The following is a 19,682-nucleotide window of genomic DNA, read 5'->3' on the forward strand; positions in this document are numbered from 1 at the left end:
ATCAAAGGAGAAAATGTGATCAATGTGCTTCTTCTTGTCAACTTCGTCAACATCACAAGCAATATTTTCCCACCTTCAACAACCTGTTTGCGCTCTGAACTGGCTGATATTGGTTGTGTCACATCATTTGAAACAAGTGAAATACATTTTGAGTGGTTCTGTTTAATCAATGACATGTTTTCTCTATATGTATTTGATTGTTGCCACTTGTGTTTACCAGTATGGATGACATGTGCATTAGAGTGCAGAATGTATTTTGAGAATGTGTTTAGAGTTTTGCTGTAACGTTAATGATAGCTAATACTGCACGTCAGCTAACGTTTGCTAAATTGGGGCTAATGGTAACTTTAGCTAATTTCTCCCGCCCGGGATCAGTCAATCTCAATATGTCCTCTATAATCTAGTATTTTTTCATATTCTGTCTTCTAGGAGTTTGAGGCCAGTGTTATTGCTTCTCAAGGCCTCATAAACATGCTAACACAAAATATTCAGCAGCATCGTCCCCCAGCACAGCACAAACACCGAGCATTACATCAGGTCAAAAGATGTGTTGCTGAAGTGGATAGAGATAGCAGACTCGCGGCTCTAAAATATAACGGTAATACATTTTGCCTTTCTAATATTGTGGAACTTTTATGGTGATCTGTAAATAAAGATAGAGGCCGCATTGGCTGCTTCGGGCTATTCAATCAATCAGACATTATTTGTATAACGTTAGCACGGTTCATACCAGGGCTGGACTGGGACCCAAAAATGGCCCTGGCATTTTTGCTCAGATTGGCCCACCACAATCGGTCGGACTTTGAGCCACTGCATCTGACACAAGAAACAGAGTATGCCAGATTACCAGTCCAGGCCTGGTTCATACATTACAGTTAGGGGTGTCCATAAAAGAAATCCTAACCGACGCTTGTTAACTATTATTAACCGACGTAAACATGAATATGAAACTACTTCAGAACTGCATGTGTTGTGTATGACCACATAATACACCAGATCTCCATGTAGGAAAATGTTGAGGAGCTGGGAGAAAGTGACTGCGTTTGCTGGCACTTATTAGAGAACGCCAACACAGGCTGTAGGCCATACATAACCAACATAACAAACCTACTGAACTGATTCTCAAGCATCTCTCTGTAGCCCCGCGCTCTATATCTCCCCCATAACTCGACTCCAAAGGTACTGTATATCTGCTGACTGACAGGTTTCCAGGCAAATAACACACTCACTAACAGGCATAACGCGTTCACTGACATCTCTTAAACAAACTGCCTTAGAACATAACAGTTAACATTATAAACATGTATCCCAGTCCAGTCCATTTTTTACTGTTTAACTGATAGTGTTAATCGGTTTACTTAGACATCCCGTATTGCAATATATCAATGTATTTTCTTTTCAACAAAAAAAAGTATTTTTATGGTATTTCTGGATGAAGGCATAACTATTACATGTCTCATCCAATTTAAATGATTTGTGTGTATATTCTGTATAATTACAGGCGCCTTCGATTGGGAGGCAGTTCATGGAAATAATGTTAAGAAGGCTTCAGGAAGTTCTGCAGCGTCAGCCAGGGGATTTTGACTATTTAAATGTTGTTTTATGCCATGAAATGGGACTGAAATGGACTCTTTTGCTAATGTAGTAGAACTGCCACAAGATGTTGTTCGTGCCTTGTCTGATGTTTTGAGAATTCTTTGTTTGCAAGAGGAGCAGCAAACACCTAGCTTCTTCCTATGTAGTCAGGGGCGGATCTACCGGGGTGGCATGGGGTGGCAACTGCCACCCTAAAAATAGCCTTGCCCCCCCAGCTGCCACCCCAGTTGGCAGCTTGGAAAACAAAGAAACGTTGTAGCTCATCGGACATTTGCGAGAGCGAATTTCTAATATCCGACTGCAAGTGAATGCAGCACGAGACGACTCCATCCACCCTCCCCACACCGCCGACCGAAGTTGCTTTCACTTGAACACAAGGAAGGCGCAAAGACAGCAGACCACACTGGAGGACTGAGGTGTTAACCAATTATCTATAAATGACTAAGAATAATTAGAAAAGTGCAGGGCTTGCAACGTTAGTTTTCCTGTTGAATTGAGGTTAACTCGTGAATGCTTTGGGAAAGCAACAACAAAGATGACCGTGGTAAAGTTAGTTTGAAGTTCGATATTCAACAGATATTCGGACGCCCAGTATTGTGTTATTTTAACCGGTGTTTAGCACTGCTACGACCGGCCGCTTAGCCAATGCTTTTGGCTGCCTAAACAACACGTTTGTTTAGGGACCATCAACAAATTACACATTTCTAAAGTCAATAGCTTTTCAACAACATGAACGAAGAGCGTCAAAATAATGTCAAACTGTTGAAGATGTATGCATTCATACTGCACAGCCTTTATTTTGTTCATCTGACATCTATTGTTAGATGTCAGATTTTTCAAAGCAAGCCTGTTTCATTAGTAATTTGCCTGAGAAAGCGACCTATGTTAGCCAGGCTAGTTTCACTCGGTCAACCTATTTAAAGGTCTCTGACAGTCAGAATCACTGTTTACAGGCAAAGGTGGAGCTGGGGCCCGTTCTCCATACGTCGCTTATTACATCCGAGATCAAATGACACATCCAAGACGACTTCATCTTGCTAATCATGATCTGGCTAATTCGGTTCTTCGAACACCCATGTTGTCATTTTCACCTCAAACACCTTTAAATAACAAACAGTAATTTGTATTTGACACCAACACCAAGCAGCATTCTTGTAAATATAAATAAGAAAAAATATAGGCTATAACACACACAGGCAATATACCGTAAGCTGTAGCCTATACAGGCCAGGTTCTTGCCAGCTATGGAAGAGTGGGCTGTGGAGATTTCTTTTAAATGTTTTCTGATTTAACTCTGTTTAACTCAAGACAACTATCATTTCAATATTCACCACACACGTCAAAATAATAATCGGATTCAACTCTGTATAACTCCAGACAACTATCATCTCAATATACCCGCGCCACAATGTTAAGATTAATGCTGTCTTTGGCTAAATTCTGATTGGGTGGGCTCAGCATAATGTCTAATATGGTAATATAATATAATATCCGTAGACGGGCTCTGCCCTTACCCATGCCTATATCCAGCCATGTTAATATATATATATATACTCAGATTAAAATGTATTTAGATATTTTTAAGGCACTCTTCTCTTTCAAAGACTTTAAAGACTAAAGTAAAATGATTAAATAACAATAAATAAATAAAAATACTCGGAGCAACAGACGAATTTCCCGCCATCCCGGAGTTTGCTTACACGAACTGTGCATGACGTAAGCAAGGTATGTATTCATAGTGTACGTTTTGCTAATATATCGTATGTGTGTTAATATCCCACTTTTATTAAAAAGCATTAGCTGCTTTTTCAATGAGTTGCAGCAGATTCGTGGGATAAGCCTACAGTGAACGTTATTTAGCTATGAGCTTGTCTAAATTTAGGCCAGCTACCACGATGGCTAGGCTAAATCTATTCCTTGTTCATGGAGTTTGAGCAGCTTGTCGGCCTACGTCCCCTGGAACGCCTGCTACAGCACTAGCTAGCCTGTGTCTCTAGACAGACATTACAAGCAGATTGAAGATCCACAGTTCCGCTGTAGATCAGCTCCGCTGTAGGGCATTATTTTTGTAGTTTTCTTGGTATATGTGTTTCTTATATTATGTTATAGTGTATTTTAACCAGAAATATATAAATAGATACATTGTATATAGTTTAATACACTGAATTTATCACCGAAACATATAGGCACAGCATCCATTAATGTGTATAGGTCAGTTAATCATTAGTCTGCTATCTCAAAGTTTATGTTTGATATGTTTTACTTTTTTAGATATTGTCCTTTAACCAGTTCTTAGAATGCCTGGTTCAACTATGCGTCAGTGCCCTCATTGTCACAGCAGTATGAATTGTGGTAACCGGCGTTGTGTCACCCCTCCCTGAGTCACCACCTTACCGCGGTGGAGGGGTTTGCGTGTCCTAGTGATCCTGGAAGCTATGTTGTCGGGGGCTTTATGCCCCTGGTAGGGTCACCCAAGGCAAACAGGTTCCAGGCGAAGGACCAGACAAAGCGTGGCTCAAAACCTACCATGAAGAAAACAAACAATGGTTCTCAGTTGCCCCTGCCCGGAAGCGGGTCACCGGGGCCCCCCCCTGGAGCCAGGCCCGGGGGTGGGGCTCGATGGCGAGCGGCTGGTGGCCGGGCCTTTTCCCATGGGGCCCGGTCGGGCACAGCCCGAAGAGACAACGTGGGACCCCCTTCCAGTGGGCTCACCATCCGCAGGAGGGGTCATGGGGGTCGGGTGCCTTGGCGGTCCGATCCTCGGCTGCAGAAGCTAGCTCTAGGGACGTGGAACCTCACTGGCGGGAAAGGAGCCGGAGCTGGTGCGTGAGGTAGAGAAGTTCCGGCTAGATATAGTCGGCCTCGCCTCAACGCACAGCATCGGCTCCGGAACCAGTCTCCTTGAGAGGGGCTGGACTCTCTTCCACTCTGGAGTTGCCCTCGGTGAGAGGCGTCGAGCTGGGGTGGAAAACTTGTTTCCCCTCGGTTCGGCGCCTGTACGTTGGGGTTCACCCCGGTGGACGAGAGGGTAGCCTCCCTCCGCCTTCGGGTGGGGGGACGGGTCCTCACTGTTGTTTGTGCTTACGCACCAAACGGCAGCGCAGAGTACCCACCCTTTTTGGAGTCTCTGGGAGGTGTGCTGGAAAGCGCTCCTCCCGGAGATGCCCTCGTCCTCCTGGGGGACTTCAATGCTCATGTGGGCAATGACAGTGAGACCTGGAGGGGCGTTATTGGGAGGAACGGCTTCCCCGATCTGAACCCGAGTGGTGTTTTGTTGTTGGACTTCTGTGCTAGACACGGCTTGTCCATAACGAACACCATGTTCAAGCATAAGGGTGTCCATATGTGCACTTGGCACCAGGACACCCGAGGTCTCAGTTCGATGATAGACTTTGTAGTCGTGTCGTCGGATCTGAGGCCGAATGTCTTGGACACTCGGATGAGGAGAGGGGCGGAGCTGTTCGGCGAGGCCATGGAGAATGACTTCTGAACGGCTTCGAAAAGGTTCTGGACCACCATCCGGCGACTCAGGAGGGGGAAGCAGTGCACTGTCAACGCTGTATATGGTGGGGGTGGTGCGCTGCTGACCTCGATGGGGGATGTCCTGGATCGGTGGAAGGAATACTTTGAACACCTCCTTAATCCCACCAACACGCGTTCCAACGTGGAGGCAGAGTCTGGGGACATTGGGGGGGGCCTTTCTATCTCTGGAGCTGAGGTCGCCGAGGTGGTTGAAAAGCTCCGCGGTGGCAGGGCCCCTGGGGTGGATGAGGTCCGCCCGGAGTTCCTTAAGGCTCTGGATGTTGTAGGGCTGTCTTGGTTGACACGACTCTGCAACATCGCGTGGACATCGGGGACAGTACCTCTGGACTGGCAGACCGGGGTGGTGGTTCCCCTCTTTAAAAAGGGGGACTGGAGGGTGTGCTCCAACGTTAGGGGGATCACACTCCTCAGCCTCCCTGGGAAAGTCTATTCAGGGGTTCTGGAGAGGAGGGTCCGTCGGATTGTCGAACCTCGGATTCAGGAGGAGCAATGCCAGCTCTATACCCTCGGCAGGGTTCTGGAGGGTGCATGGGAGTTCGCCCAACCAGTCTACACATGTTTTGTGGATTTGGAAAAGGCGTTCGACCGTGTCCCTCGGGGGCTCATGTGGGGGGTGCTCCGGGAGTACGGGGTACCGGACTCCCTGATCGGGACTGTTCGGTCCCTGTACGACCGGTGCCAGAGTTTGGTCCGCATTGCTGGTAGTAAGTCGAACTTATTCCCGGTGAGGGTTGGACTGGAGGTTTGTCACCGATTCTGTTCATAACTTATATGGACAGAATTTCTAGGCGCAGCCAGGGCGTTGAGGGGGTCCGGTTTTGTGACCTCAGGATCGGGTCGCTGCTTTTTGCAGATGATGTGGTCCTGTTGGCTTCATCGGGCCGTGAGCTTCAGCTCTCACTGGAGCGGTTCGCAACCGAATGCGAAGCGGCTGGGATGGAAATCATCACCTCCAAATCTGAGGCCATGGTTATCGACCGGAAAAGGGTGGAGTGCAATCTCCGGGTCGGGGAGGAGATCTTGTCCCAAGCGGAGGAGTTCAAGTATCTCGGGGTCTTGTTCACGAGTGAGGGATCGGTGCGGCGTCTGCAGTGATGCGGGCTCTGCATCGGTCCGTCATGGTGAAGAAGGAGCTGAGTCGAAAGGCGAAGCTCTCTATTTACCAGTCGATCTACGTTCCTACCCTCACCTTTGGTCACGAACTGTGGGTAGTGACCGAAAGAACGAGATCGCGTATACAACCGGCCGAAATGAGTTTTCTCCGCAGGGTGTCCGGGCTCTCCCTTAGAGATAGGGTGAGAAGCTCGGTCATCCGGGAGGGGCTCAGAGTAGAACCGCTGCTCTTCCGCGTCGAGAGGGGCCAGTTGAGGTGGCTTGGACATCTGATAAGGATGCCTCCTGGACGCCTCCCTGGTGAGGTGTTCTGGGAACGTCCCACTGGGAAGAGGCCCCAGGGAACACCCAGGACACACTGGAGGGACTATGTCTCTCGGCTGGCCTTGGAACGCCTCGGGGTCCCCCAGGAAGAGCTGGTGGAAGTGGCCGGGGAGAGGGAAGTCTGGGCCTCCCTGCTTAGGTTGCTGCCCCCACGACCCGACCCCCGGATAAGCGGAAGATGATGGATGGATGGCGTTGTGTCAAGGTGATTATGTACAAAATCTACACTCTTCTCATCATGTTTGATAGTTAAGATGCCTTTTGGTTTTAACCCTCCTCCCTCACTGTCTTTCTGCTTCTCACAGTGTGGGAAGCTACTAGCTAGCTAGCTGATGTAAGCTACAATAACAGTACAGCAGGAGGAGCCATTCAGTGATCTGACGTAGATGGGGCGAAATGACGTAGATAGGGCATATTTTGGCTCCGCCCATTAAAACCTGATCTGAAAACGGAAGAGAAAATGTTCTTCGGTCTAACTCCACGTTTCAGTGCGACAAAGTTTTAGCGCTTTGCACATGCTTTCAGGAACTCATTTCACACGTATATAATGGATAAAACATGGAATTTACTTTACAGGATCTTTAATAGCCGGACAGTATGCCGCAGCTTAAAATCAAGCTTCAGGATGTCTCCCACCACCCTCAACTGCATCTTCCCTGGATACAAGAACTAGCTGCGCTGCAACGCCATTTAAGTTCGCTGTTGATAATGAAAGGAAAAATAGGTGGATAGATTTTATGAAGAGCCACGCTCACGGAAAGCTTCGGATAAACTCCAGCAGCCGCCTCTGCGCCACTGACCATTTCATGGCGGACAGTTTTAACATGGACCAGAGACAGACGGGGTTCACCAACACACGGCTTCTCTTGCAGCGCGGAGCCGTACCGAGCATCGCCCCCCTCCAGCCGTTCATCCTCCGGTCACACCTGGACCATCCACTGCCGCCAGCAGTTCATCACTCAGTTCTGTGTGCTTGTTATAATTATACTAGATAACTTTTCCAGAGGTATCTCTGCTATAATTAGTGCAAACCGCTAACTTGATATTAGGCTACTCGGTGTAGAATGATGGTATTTTGGTGAAATGGTAGCTAATGTGCTAGAAGTAGAAGTAGAAGTTGGAGAGCTCACTGTCTGCTGTCCCTGCTGTAAATGTTTACTCCTGTGTTACAGCTCAGGGGAATATTTCATTTATATGAATCTGTATGTTTCACTCATTGAACAAATATATTCTAATTGGGTGTGCTTTGCCTTCGGCAAGGGCACAACCTTTGTTCTCCCACATATATATTATTATTATTATTATTTTTATTTTTTTTACCCCCCTAAAACTCAGTCAATATTTGGCCTACATAGACAACGTAGGTGTCAAAAGTTTCGTCTTGGTAGCGATGGAGTTGCTTCTATTGGAATTTACGTTCCGTTGCATGGTTTAGGCTCAAGTTAAGTTTTTGTGGCGAAAAGTGAAGCTAACGGTGGCTAATTTGCTAGCCACAGTCACTGACTTTACTAACGTCACTACTTCACTAACTTCACGAAAACACCCGTGACTACCTTTGGCAGAACATTCCTTTCGCATCTGTTAACTTGGGGGATAGCTAGGCTAACTATAGCTTTACTGCAAGGCAGCTGCAAGCCACAAGAAAAGAGGCCAGGGTGATAACTATTTACTCATTTTACTTTGTGATATGACACACAATTGTGATGTGTAATGTACAATATAAGTTCTACTTTCGGAAGCAGTAGTCTACTATTTCACTGAAGTATTAGCATCATGACATTAGCCTGTGTTGCCCAGGCAACACATACTACAGTGGTCTATGATGTAGCGTTATCTGTTTTCAATCGTTAAAATAAACATTCCTCACATATACATTTTAGTTGTAGGATTTATTCTGACATTAGTAAATGATTTGTTGGTGAAATTACCATTACCTGTGGTTTCAAACCAGTGTAGCTCACTGCAACGCTGTAGCTTACGCGAGACACACTACAAAAATATCTACACTACACAGCTGTTTAGGAAGTCAAACGGCGACAGAACATGTTCGGCACTCCCCTTATTTAAATCAAAAGTCTATCTAACTACTAACCTGAACTTCATTGCCACAGCCTAAACGTTGTCAATCTGTTCATGAAATAATTAATTTCAGCTTAAACCGTACAACGGAACGTTAAATCCAATTCAACCAACGCAATCGCTACCAAGACGAACAGTAGTCTAGTACTTTACCGTAGTAGTACAATTTACCGGGGCAGCTTCTCCACACAGGGCTATATCGCATTTTGCGTTGTTACTGACAATGATCGCTACCAGTGAGCTTTTTATGAATGAGCGATTTTCCACTAAATAAATGTCAAGCTTATTTACGTTTTGGGGGGCATATTTTCAGTTAGCAGATGGTACTGTTTGAATCGCGATTCCATCTTCTACTGCCGGGTAACGTCGTAGAATAATCTCCAAAGGGGGTTCTTTTGTAATGAATGAATGCAATGAGTAGGCTAAATGCCTGAAAATATCATGAGAAGGGAAAAACTTAAGATGACGTTTAAGTCATAGAGATTAGGTCCATTTTTACACCGGTCTGCCAAATTTATTCGTTTTGATTCAACGTTGAGGCTGCCTCTTGCAGGGGAAATGAGAAGACATCTATTTCATTCTACACTTCACTCGTATTTTCAGTTGTAAATGAGCAGCAAATAAAAATGCTTTTAAATCTATGTAATCTTTATAAATAATAGGTATTAATTTTTATATAAAATATACAGAAATATCAGTTGTAAAAATGTCATTCAAAAACTGACCCCTGTGCAACTGACGCAAGCAAGCACACCCTACAATTTCCCCAGAAATTGTACCCTCTCTAGTTGGGTGTGCTTTGCCTTCGGCAAGGGCACAACCTTTGTTCTCTCACATATATATTATTATTTATTTTTTTATTTCTTTTTGCCCCCCTAAAACTCAGTCAATATTTGGCCTACATAGACAACGTAGGTGTCAAAAGTTTCGTCTTGGTAGCGATTGAGTTGCTTCTATTGGAATTTACGTTCCGTTACATGGTTTAGGCTTAAGTTAAGTTTTTGTGGCGAAAAGTGAAGCTAACGGTGGCTAATTTGCTAGCCACAGTCACTGACGTTACTAACGTCACTGCGTCACTAACGTCACGAAAACACGCGTGACTACCTTTGGCAGAACATTCCTTTCGCATCTGTTAACTTGGGGGATAGCTAGGCTAACTATAGCTTTACTGCAAGGCAGCTGCAGAAACGCCACAAGAAAAGAGGCCAGGGTGATAACTATTTACTCATTGGGTGTGCTTAAGCCTTCGGCGAGAGCACAACCTTTGTTCTCTCACATATATATTATTATTATTATTATTATTATTTTTTTTATTTCTTTTTGCCCCCCTAAAACTCAGTAAATACTTGGCCTACATAGACAACGTAGGTGTCAAAAGTTTCGTCTTGGTAGCGATTGAGTTGCTTCTATTGGAATTTACGTTCCGTTGCATGGTTTAAGCTTAGATTAAGTTTTTGTGGCGAAAAGTGAAGCTAACGGTGGCTAATTTGCTAGCCACAGTCACTGACGTTACTAACGTCACTAACGTCACGAAAACACGCGTGACTACCTTTGCCAGAACATTCGTTTAGCATCTGTTAACTTGGGGGATAGCTAGGCTAACTATAGCTTTACTGCAAGGCAGCTGCAGAAACGCCACAAGAAAAGAGGCCAGGGTGATAACTATTTACTCATTTTACTTTGTGATATGACACACAATTGTGATGTGTAATGTACAATATAAGCTGATATTATTAAGGAAGTACATCTACTTTCGGAAACAGTAGTCTACTATTTCACTGAAGTATTAGCATCATGACATTAGCCTGTGTTTCCCGGGCAACACATACTACAGTGGTCTATGATGTAGCGTTATCTGTTTTCAATCGTTAAAATAAACATTCCTCACATATACATTTTCGTTGTAGGATTTATTCTGACATTAGAAAACGATTTGTTGGTGAAATTACCATTACCTGTGGTTTCAAACCAGTGTAGCTCACTGCAACGCTGTAGCTTACGCGAGACACACTACAAAAACATCTAGCTACAGTACACAGCTGTTTAGGAAGTCAAACGGCGACAGAAAATGTTCAGCACTCCCCTTACTTAAATCAAAAGTCTATCTAACTACTAACCTGAACTTCATTGCCACAGCCTAAACTTTGTCAATCTGTTCATGAAAATAATTAATTTCAGCCTAAACCGTACAACGGAACGTTTAATCGAATTCAACCAACGCAATCGCTATCAAGACGAACACAGCAGTAGTCTAGTACTTTACTGTAGTAGTAGAATTTACCGGGGCAGCTTCTCCACACAGGGCTATATCGCATTTTGAGTTGTTACTGACAATGATCGCTACCAGTGAGCTTTTTATGAATGAGCTATTTTCCACTAAATAAATGTCAAGCTTATTTACGTTTTTGGGGGCATATTTTCAGTTAGCAGATGGTACTGTTTGAATCGCGATTCTATCTTCTGCCGGTAAAGTCGTAGAATAATCTTCAAAGGGGGTTCTTTATTAATGAATGAATGCAATATGAGTAGGCTAAATGCCTGAAAATATCACGAGAAGGGACAACTTAAAAGGACGTTTAAGTCATAGAGATTAGGTCCGTTTGTACACCGGTCTGCCAAATGTATTCGTTTTGATTCAGCCTGTCAGCTGCCTCTTGCAGGGGAAATGAGAAGACATCATATTTCATTCTACACTTCACTCGTATTTTGAGTTGTAAATGAGCAGCAAAAAAAAGATGCTTTTAAATCTATGTAATCTTTATAAATAATAAGTAGGCCCGATGCATTTTTATATAAAATATACAGACCCCTGTGCAACCGACGCAAGCAAGCACACCCTACAATTTCCCCAGAAATTGTATCCTCTCTAGTTTTACTTTGTGATATGACACACAATTGTGATGTGTAATGTACAATATAAGTTGATATTATTAAGGAAGTACATCTACTTTCGGAAAGAGTAGTCTACTATTTCACTGAAGTATTAGCATCACGACATTAGCCTCTTTTGCCCGGGCAACACATACTACAGTGGTCTATGATGCATCTGTTTTCAATCGTTAAATTAAACATTCCTCCCAAATACATTTTCGTTGTAGGATTTATTATGACATTAGATTACAAGTAAACGATTTGTGGGTGAAATTATCATTACCTGTGGTTTCAAACTAGTGTAGCTCACTGCAACGTTGTAGCCTACGCGAGACACTACAAAAACATCTACACAGCTGTTTAGGAAGTCAAACGGCGACAGAACATGTTCGGCACTCCCCTTACTTAAATCAAAAGTCTATCTAACTACTAACCTGAACTTCATTGCCACAGCCTAAACGTTGTCAATCTGTTCATGAAAATAATTAATTTCAGCCTAAACCGTACAACGGAACGTTAAATCCAATTCAACCAACGCAATCGCTACCAAGACGAACACAGCAGTAGTCTACTACTGTACCGTAGTAGTACAATTTACCGGGGCAGCTTCTCCACACAGGGCTATATCGCATTTTGCGTTGTTACTGACAATGATCGCTACCAGTGAGCTTTTTATGAATGAGCGATTTTCCACTAAATAAATGTCAAGCTTATTTACGTTTTGGGGGGCATATTTTCAGTTAGCAGATGGTACTGTTTGAATCGCGATTCCATCTTCTACTGCCGGGTAACGTCGTAGAATAATCTTCAAAGGGGTTGTTTATTCATGAATGAATGCAATGTGAGTAGGCTAAATGCCTGAAAATATCATGAGAAGGGAAAAACTTAAAATGACGTTTAAGTCATAGAGATTAGGTCAATTTTTACACCGGTCTGCCAAATGTATTCGTTTTGATTCAACGATGAGGCTGCCTCTTGCAGGGGAAATGAGAAGACATCTATTTCATTCTACACTTCACTCGTATTTTCAGTTGTAAATGAGCAGCAAAAAAATCTATGTTATCTTTATAAATAATAAGTATGCATTTTTATATAAAATATACAGAAATATCAGTTGTAAAAATGTCATTCAAAAACGGACCCCTGTGCAACCGACGCAAGCAAGCACACCCTATAATTTCCCCAGAAATTGTACCCTCTCTAGTTATTATTATTTTTTACCCATGGGAGTCAATGGCAGCCCCTAGACCAGTACCGTAAAAAGTTGTGAAATTTGGCATGTTGAAACTGCAGACCATTAGTAACTACCATACCAAACATGGGCCATGTGAGACAATAGGTGGCGCTACAGGCCACGCCCCAATATGTCAATTTTCAAATTGATGCAATTTGCAGGCCATAAGTCCCAAAATTCTGAAATTCATTACATATGCCTTATTTCTCATGAGGAACAAAAAAGCCTCTGGAAGCTATAACGGCCGCCATATTGGATTTTTCTGTACAATAAAGATTAAGGAAACACGTTTTTTCACTACTCCTCCTACATTTTTGGTCACATTTTCTTCAAAATTGCCATAGATGATCTCCAGACTGAGCCTCACAAAAGTTATTGTAGGGATTTCTGATTTTCAAAACCGTTTGTCCGGTAGAGCCAATCAAAATCTGTAACAAAGCAACCAAACAGGACGTTTGGTCAAATCTAAGCAAATCTTTGGGATATCAACACGTAACTTGGTATGGCACAAGGAAGACACTACAACATGTTACCATATGCAAAGGCTATTTCTTATCTCCAAAAATGGTTGATATAAAGCAAATCGAATTTATCGCTGACGCTAAAATAATGCTTTACACATCCGCCGGTCAAAAACTGATACTTTGATTCAATCACAAGTTCATATGAAGACTCTTGAGAATGTTTAGTACACAAATCTGAGGAAAAGTTGACTGTAACATGAAAAGTCGATTTGTGGTGAATATTTGAAACATGCATGCTTGGCTAATTGCTAACGAAATTTCCAATGAAATGTCTCCCCTGCTCATCAGCGCGCGCGTGCTCCACATTCTCACACACTCAGCCTTTCCCTTGACACACGCGCGGGCTTGGCGAGACGCATACACAACATTTCAGGCAATTGTGGGCTGACCAAGCCCCCACTCATTCCTTGGCTTGAAGTGAAGGCCCTTGTGGATCTTGATGGTAATGCATTTTAGAAAAAGTTCTCAAAATCCTGAAACATTGATAGCATAGGCCAGGAGTAACTACCACAGCACAAATGACGCACCATTATCCATAGGTGTCGCAACGGCCAAGCCCCAATTGTCCATTTACAAAGTGAGGCCATTCGCATCCCATTTGTCCCAAAATTCTGAAATTCATTAGATATGCCTTATTTGTCATGAGGAACAAAAAAGCCTCATTAACCTATAACGGCCGCTATATTGGATTTTTTTGTACAATAAAGATTTAGGAAACAGGTCTTTTTGCTACTTTTCCTACAATTTTTGTCCAATCTTCCCCAGAATTGGCAGGTATCATCGTCAGAGCAACCCTCACTGAATTCTTCAACAGATTTTTGAATTTCAAAAACGTTTGTCCGGTACAGCCAATCAAAATTGTCAACAAAGCAACAAAACAGGAAGTTGGATCAAATCTCAGCAAATCTTTGAAATATCACCACCAAACTTGGTGTGTCACGTGAAAGACACTACATCATGTTCCCATGTGAGAAGGCAAATTAATATCTTAAAAAATGATTGAAATAAAGGAAATCTAATTTATTTCTATCTAACGCTAAAATAATGCTTTACACATCCGCCAGTCAAAAAACTCTGATTCAATCACATGTTCATAAAGACTCTTGAGAATGTTTAGTACACAAATCTCAGAAAAAGTTGACTGTAACATGAAAAGTTTAATTTTGGTGAATATTTGAAAAATGCATGTTTGGCTAATTGTTAAGGACATTTCCAATGAAATGTCTCCCCTGACCCTCAGCGCGCGCGCTCCACATTCTCACACACTCAGCCTTTCCCTTGACACACGCGCAAGCTTGGCGAGACGCATACACAACATTTCAGGCAATTGTGGGCTGACCAAGCCCCCACTCATTGCTTGGTCTTTAGCTAAGGCCCATGTGGATCTTGGTGGTATTGCATTTCCGATTTTGTATGCAATGATAAAAAGTTCTCAAAATCCTGAAACATTGATAGTATAGGCCAAGAGTAATTACCACACCACAAATGGCCCAATATCACCCATAAGTGACGCTACAGGCCACGCCCTGATACACAAAGATACAAGGCTTTCTGGAATGGGTAGGCTCACCAAGCCCCCTCCCTTCACTCCTTGGCTTGAAATAAAATCCCTTGTGGATCTTGATGGTATTGCAGTTCAGATTTGGTATCCCATTGGTAAGTCTACAGCATGGATGTTTCTATACAGTGACAATTTGTGAAGAATATACATTTTTCAATGGTTCGAAATGTTTTGGAGGAATCCGCCATTGCTGCTTGCAGCTATATTTAGGATTCCTCCGTAAGGAGGAAACCTATTGTTATTGTTAGTTTTATTAGGATTCCTCTGTAAGGAGGAAACCTATTGTTATTGTTAGTTTTATTATTATTAGGATTCCTCCGTAAGGAGGAAACCTATTGTTATTGTTAGTTTTATTATTATTATTCTAGTTCCATGGGAGTCAATGGCAGCCCCTAGAACCCTTGGATAACTTTTTGTTAAATTTGGCACACTCATTAAGGACAGTTCCTTATATACCTACACCAAGTTTCATGTATCCCATCAGACCACTCTAGCGCCACCAATGGGTCAAAGTTGGACTTGTGTTTACACACGCAACTTTTGAACCGTATGACCGATTTTCAAAAATGAGGTACCATTGGATTCCCTGGATCAAGACGAGTTCAACGCACCCTTTGACGTCAATTTCCGGTTATATAGATTTTCCGCTATTTCCGGTTTTATCAAAAACCTTTGAAAGCCTACTCCTCCTACAATTTTTGTCATATCTTCTTCAAAATGACCAGAGATGATCTTCAGACCAAGCCTCACAAAAGTTATCCCATGGCGTTTTGATTTTCTAAACCGTTTGTCCGGCACAGCCAATCAAAATCAGCAAAAAAGTAACCAAACAGGAACTTGGGTCAAATCTCAGCAAATCTTTGAGATATCAACACTAAACTTGGTATATCGGTGGACGACACTACAACATGTTACCATGTGCAAAGGCAACTTCATATCTCAAAAAATGATTGATATAAAGCAAATCGAATTTATCGCTAACGCTAAAATAATGCTTTACACATCCGCCGGTCAAAAACTGATACTTTGATTCAATCACAAGTTCATATGAAGACTCTTGAGAATGTTTAGTACACAAATCTGAGGAAAAGTTGGCTGTAACATGAAAAGTCGATTTTATGTGAATATTTGAAACATGCATGCTTGGCTAATTGCTAACGAAATTTCAATGAAATGTCTCCCCTGCTCTTCAGCGCGCGCGTGCTCCACATTCTCACACACTCAGCCTTTCCCTTGACACCCGCGCGGGCTTGGCGAGACGCATACACAACATTTCAGGCAATTGTTGGCTGACCAAGCCCCCACTCATTCCTTGGCTTGAAGTGAAGGCCCTTGTGGATCTTGATGGTAATGCATTTTAGAAAAAGTTCTCAAAATCCTGAAACATTGATAGTATAGGCCAGGAGTAACTACCACACCCCAAATAATGCACCATTATCCATAGGTGGCGCTACGGCCAAGCCCCAATTGTCCATTTACAAAGTGATGCCATTCGCATCCCATTTGTCCCAAAATTCTGAAATTCATTAGATATTCTCTTTTCCTGTCTGGCCCCCCAGTGGTGGAATCAACTCCCCACCTCCATCAGAGATACTGACTGTCTCTCCACCTTCAAGAAAAGGCTCAAGACGCACTTGTTCCGGGAGTACAACGGTACTTAGGAATTGTTCGCTTGACCCGATGTTAGGTTCCTCAAGGATCACAATGACTCTTGCTTAGAGACTTGTTGCTCTTGTGGTTAGTGGTAACTGTTTTACATTTTTGTTCTCGCTGTGATATATTGTTTTTATTACTGTTGCTTGCTTTTTTCCACAGGTACACTTGCACTTATAGCGGTTCATGTTGTTTAATTGTAACTTGTTTAACTACATGCTCTTATGGTTCTTCCCTTTGGCACTTACTTTGGTTGTTCACAATGTGTGCTTCATGTTTTGGCTACTCGCGATGTTTTTTGGCTATCTTGTTGTTATGATCAGTGACCTATGCACTTTGTAAAGCTCTCTCTTGGAAGTCGCTTTGGATAAAAGCGTCTGCTAAATGAATAAATGTAAATGTAATGTCTCCCCTGCTCCTCAGCGCGCGCGCTCCACATTCTCTCACACTCAGCCTTTCCCTTGACACACGCGCAAGCTTAGCGAGACGCAAACACAACATTTCAGGCAATTGTGGGCTGACCAAGCCCCCACTCATTGCTTGGTCTTTAGCAAAGGCCCATGTGGATCTTGACGGTATTGCATTTCCGATTTTGTATGCAATGGTAAAAAGTTTTCTAAATCCTGAAACATTGATAGTATAGGCCAGGAGTAACTACCACACCACAAATGACGCACCATTATCCATAGGTGGCGCTACGGCCAAGCCCCAATTGTCCATTTACAAAGTGATGCCATTCGCATCCCATTTGTCCCAAAATTCTGAAATTCATTAGATATTCTCTTCTCCTGTCTGGCCCCCCAGTGGTGGAATCAACTCCCCACCTCCATCAGAGATACTGACTGTCTCTCCACCTTCAAGAAAAGGCTCAAGACGCACTTGTTCCGGGAGTACAACGGTACTTAGGAATTGTTCGCTTGACCCGATGTTAGGTTCCTCAAGGATCACAATGACTCTTGCTTAGAGACTTGTTGCTCTTGTGGTTAGTGGTAACTGTTTTACATTTTTGTTCTCGCTGTGATATATTGTTTTTATTACTGTTGCTTGCTTTTTTCCACAGGTACACTTGCACTTATAGCGGTTCATGTTGTTTAATTGTAACTTGTTTAACTACATGCTCTTATGGTTCTTCCCTTTGGCACTTACTTTGGTTGTTCACAATGTGTGCTTCATGTTTTGGCTACTCGCGATGTTTTTTGGCTATCTTGTTGTTATGATCAGTGACCTATGCACTTTGTAAAGCTCTCTCTTGGAAGTCGCTTTGGATAAAAGCGTCTGCTAAATGAATAAATGTAAATGTAATGTCTCCCCTGCTCCTCAGCGCGCGCGCGCTCCACATTCTCACACACTCAGCCTTTCCCTTGACACACGCGCAAGCTTAGCGAGACGCAAACACAACATTTCAGGCAATTGTGGGCTGACCAAGCCCCCACTCATTGCTTGGTCTTTAGCAAAGGCCCATGTGGATCTAGACGGTATTGCATTTCCGATTTTGTATGCAATGGTAAAAAGTTTTCTAAATCCTGAAACATTGATAGTATAGGCCAAGAGTAACTACCACACCACAAATGGCCCAATATCACCCATAAGTGACGCTACAGGCCACGCCCTGATACAAAAAGATACAAGGCTTTCTGGAATGGGTAGGCTCACCAAGCCCCCTCCCTTCACTCCTTGGCTTGAAATAAAAGCCCTTGTGGATCTTGATGGTATTGCATTTCAGATTTGGTATCCCATTGGTAAGTCTGCAGCATGGAATTTTACAGTGACAATTTGTAAAGAATATACATTTTTCAGTGGTTTGCAATGTTTGGAGGAATCCACCATTGCTGCTTGCAGTTATATTTATTATTAGGATTCCTCCGTAAGGAGGAAACCTATTGTTATTGTTAGTTTTATTATTAGGATTCCTCCGTAAGGAGGAAACCTATTGTTATTGTTAGTTTTATTATTATTATTAGGATTCCTCCGTAAGGAGGAAACCTATTGTTATTGTTAGTTTTATTATTATTATTATTATTATTATTATTATTCTAGTTCCATGGGAGTCAATGGCAGCCCCTAGAACCCTTGGATAACTTTTTGTTAAATTTGGCACACTCATTAAGGACAGTTCCTTATATACCTACACCAAGTTTCATGTATCCCATCAGACCACTCTAGCGCCACCAATGGGTCAAAGTTGGACTTGTGTTTACACACGCAACTTTTGAACCGTATGACCGATTTTCAAAAATGAGGTACCATTGGATTCCCTGGATCAAGACGAGTTCAACGCACCCTTTGACGTCAATTTCCGGTTATATAGATTTTCCGCTATTTCCGGTTTTATCAAAAACCTTTGAAAGCCTACTCCTCCTACAATTTTTGTCATATCTTCTTCAAAATGACCAGAGATGATCTTCAGACCAAGCCTCACAAAAGTTATCCCATGGCGTTTTGATTTTCTAAACCGTTTGTCCGGCACAGCCAATCAAAATCAGCAAAAAAGTAACCAAACAGGAACTTGGGTCAAATCTCAGCAAATCTTTGAGATATCAACACTAAACTTGGTATATCGGTGGACGACACTACAACATGTTACCATGTGCAAAGGCAACTTCATATCTCAAAAAATGATTGATATAAAGCAAATCGAATTTATCGCTAACGCTAAAATAATGCTTTACACATCCGCCGGTCAAAAACTGATACTTTGATTCAATCACAAGTTCATATGAAGACTCTTGAGAATGTTTAGTACACAAATCTGAGGAAAAGTTGGCTGTAACATGAAAAGTCGATTTTATGTGAATATTTGAAACATGCATGCTTGGCTAATTGCTAACGAAATTTCAATGAAATGTCTCCCCTGCTCTTCAGCGCGCGCGTGCTCCACATTCTCACACACTCAGCCTTTCCCTTGACACCCGCGCGGGCTTGGCGAGACGCATACACAACATTTCAGGCAATTGTTGGCTGACCAAGCCCCCACTCATTCCTTGGCTTGAAGTGAAGGCCCTTGTGGATCTTGATGGTAATGCATTTTAGAAAAAGTTCTCAAAATCCTGAAACATTGATAGTATAGGCCAGGAGTAACTACCACACCCCAAATAATGCACCATTATCCATAGGTGGCGCTACGGCCAAGCCCCAATTGTCCATTTACAAAGTGATGCCATTCGCATCCCATTTGTCCCAAAAT

The sequence above is a fragment of the Osmerus mordax genome, chromosome 3, assembly GCF_038355195.1.
Source record: "Osmerus mordax isolate fOsmMor3 chromosome 3, fOsmMor3.pri, whole genome shotgun sequence".
In the NCBI taxonomy this organism is placed as follows: domain Eukaryota; kingdom Metazoa; phylum Chordata; class Actinopteri; order Osmeriformes; family Osmeridae; genus Osmerus; species Osmerus mordax.